Source organism: Micropterus dolomieu, linkage group LG12, assembly GCF_021292245.1.
Source record: "Micropterus dolomieu isolate WLL.071019.BEF.003 ecotype Adirondacks linkage group LG12, ASM2129224v1, whole genome shotgun sequence".
NCBI lineage: Eukaryota > Metazoa > Chordata > Actinopteri > Centrarchiformes > Centrarchidae > Micropterus > Micropterus dolomieu.
Window position 1 is genome coordinate 5,865,840 of NC_060161.1, and position 3,667 is coordinate 5,869,506.

Genomic DNA, 3,667 nt, shown 5'->3' on the forward strand with positions numbered 1-3,667 from the left:
GGGTTGGTTAGCCTGTCCACAGCAGCAAACAGGGCACATGCATTATTAGTGTTTTTGGTGATGATGTCAGAGAAGAAGGACCGCCTTGCATTTCTCAGCTCTAAATTATAAATGCGAAGTCTCTCTTTATAGATGTCATAATGAACCTGGAGATTTGATTTCCGCCACCTGCGTTCAGCTTTGACACATGATGGGTCAGTCCATAATTATCAAGAACACAACACAGTTCTTTAGTCCCTCTGTCCTGGGGGTTGTCAACATGGATGTTAAAATCACCAACAGTAACCACACAGTCAAAGTCAATACAGATTATAGACAGCAGTTCACCAAAGTCATCAAAAAAGTTTGCACAGTATTTAGGGGGCCTGTAGATATTTAGAAAAATAGCTCGATGAGGAATTCAGCTGAAGAGCCACATATTCAAAAGAAGCAAAATTCCCATAAGACATCTTTTTGCATTGGAGGGAGTCATTAAACAAAATGGCAACTCCACCTCCTCTCTTATGCACTCTAGCCTCACTCATGAAACTGAAGTTGGGAGGGGTAGACTCGATAAGGACAGCTGCACTGTTATCTTGGTCCAACCAAGTTTCAGTTAAAAACATGAAATTAAGATTGTGTGTGTCAAACCTGGAGGACTTAGAGCCAGTTGGACAGGCTCAGATGTCTCCCGTGATCAGAGCTCTCTTCCGGCGGGGGCTGAGGTGGCTCTCAAATAGCGATGTTTCGAAACTCTTCGAAATTATTTTGAAAGTCTAACCGGACGTTGCATATTTATTGCTGCTAACTTTACCATACATTGTATATTTGTTGGCAAGCGTTGCTAACTTGAACCTTAAACAGGGTACACAGGGCGTTAAAAAGCGACGACAAAGAGCCTTGACCAAGTGTCAATATGTGACGAGTCAGGAGTGAGAATGTGTTGTCCTTTTTTAATTTAACAAATCAAGATGTACAGTATATGTAAAAAGAATCTTAATCACAATCAAATCAGTCAATCAAAATGCACAGCTGTCATGACTAGGCTCAGGTTGAAACATGGTCAGACCTCCCCCCAACATCTCTGCCTTCATCTCGACCCTCTGACGGTGCAGAGGCATAGAGAGCGAGCCCAGGAACAGGCCTTCCATCCCACCGCTCGACGAGTGGTGGTCTGATGATAGTGATTGCCAGAATGAAAATCTCAGCTGGAGTATACAGGACTCGACGATGAAACAGCCAACAAGGCGGACATCTGATATTTTAGATGTGGGGAAACATTTTGAACCTGCAGGGGTTGAAGATTTTCTTCTATGACAGGGCAATCAAAGAGCCAGCCTTTTCCTTTCCAACCAGTCTAACGTGCTGTGGCTGAGTTTAAAGCTTTGAGCGCATTTTGAGCATGTTTTAATAAACGGATGACGCCATCAAACTACACAAGGGGGAGATTCAGTTTAACGGTCCAGCTTAATGTTAGACTGTTTATACATGATCCTGTAATTATCATGCATTGACAGTTCGCTGTTTACAATTGGCAGCCTCTTCAGAAAGCTCTTCTGAAACAATGTGAATCCCATAATTATCACTAAAGAGGCAGATTCCAGCCTTAATGCTCCGTTTGTGGCACCACACACGTTCACAGTTTGTTTAAAATCTCAAAACAAACAAACTCGTTATTTTTTTTAAATTTGGTGATTATAGTTCTAGCAGCAATAAAAAAGGCTTCTACATGAAAATTATGCTTCATCATTGGAGGAAGACATTAGGGTGTCAAAACAACAGATGAAGGGAACCCATTCACGCTGATGTTAAAACCATTCTTCAGTACAAACGGCAGGAGCAAAATGTGGCAAAACATCGATTTGTCTAATCACTTAAGACTGCAGGTTTAACAGGATGAGCTGTGATTTTCCCTCCATCTCTGGTTTGCTTGGAGAGACACACAGACTTGTGATACCACCAATCATACTGCAGATTTATAATTTCACATAATTCTTACGGGGGTTGGAACTGAGAAAGGTGATAAAAACAAAGATTAAGAAAAACTGGAACGGGGGAATATTATGTAATTATGAAATAATTATGTATGTGTGTGCAAAAGAACTGCATGTTTACATCCCTGAAGTCAATACACAACAACAACATTAGCCTCTAACAGAGACCTGAGTTTGCACTGGGCCAGTTGAACCTCCCAGAACACCTTGTGGAAGTAAATATGTCACAAAACCAGATTACTCTCAAACACATGTAATTATATTTTGCCACAACATCAATCAGCAGCCTGAAAGCATCATAATACACGTCCAACACGTCAGCACTGATGTGGTTTGACAGCTAAATGGAGGAGCTACTGGCAGGTGATGCGAAATAATGTTAGTTTATAATAACAGCAGGTGTTAAATGCGTCTTCTGGAACTCAGATTGGTAGGTTAGGATTGGATTAGCCTGTGTTGTCTTCCTTGGGAAAACTTTGTCTTGGGCATTCAATAGGCTGCAGCGTCTGGCAGCAAGCAACCATCTGTGTCATCATACAACCAGGTCCCCGACACACAACAGTGTCATAATATTTAACAGCCATCTACACATACAGCCACAGAGCAAAAACATTTAACACTTACATCATTCCCAACAGTTACATATTCAGCCATAACATCCATGCTGGTACATTTTTTGCACGATACCACAACAGCAAACCATCAGATATTGCGAGTGCCTACACCACCTACTGCAAGTTACAAATTGCACCAACCTCTAAACGCGTGCTAGGCCATTTCTTACAAATAAAGTTAAAAATGACACAGTGTCCTCTAACTCGTGTTTGCACATTCCCTATGAGAAGTCTAAATATTGCATAATTGCACAAAACACCACACCATTCCTAAAAAGTCTGCAACCCACTATTGTTTTGGCGTAGTCAAGGTAACGTTGCAAAGAGCTGTCCCATTAAATCATTTCGGGCCCTTGCAGCCTCTCGCACTGAAGCTTTTACCAGGTGACATCAGCTAAGTCTGTGAGGGTTCAAGGATCAGGCAGGGAGCCTCCAAGGAAAAACATCTATTGCATTATGAGAAATGTAGGATCCAGTGTTTTTGGAGTAGGATCCACACTTTGTTACGTTGAGCTAAAGTACTGACACGGGAAACAGAGGTTTTGGACCCGGATGCAAACACTTAGGCAGAGGAGGTATAGTTATTAGGGATGCCACGAGAAATGATACTTCAGTACCAAGTTGACCCCAAAATTCTGAAAACATGATTTTTCTAAAGTACCATAGGTACCGGATCCAACCAGAGATGCTCACAAGTATCTGAGCTAGAGTCCACGTCTAGTCTCTGAGCTAGAGTCCAGGTCAAGTCTCAAGTCTCTGAGCTAGAGTCCACGTCAAGTCTCAAGTCTCTGAGCTAGAGTCCACGTCAAGTCTCAAGTCACTGAGCTAGAGTCCAAGTCTCAAGTCTCTGAGCTAGAGTCCAGGTCAAGTCTCAAGTCTCTGAGCTAGAGTCCAGGTCAAGTCTCAAGTCTCTGAGCTAGAGTCCACGTCTAGTCTCTGAGCTAGAGTCCAGGTCAAGTCTCAAGTCTCTGAGCTAGAGTCCAGGTCAAGTCTCAAGTCTCTGAGCTAGAGTCCAGGTCAAGTCTCAAGTCTCTGAGCTAGAGTCCAAGTCAAGTCTCAAGTCTCTGAGCTAGAGTCCAG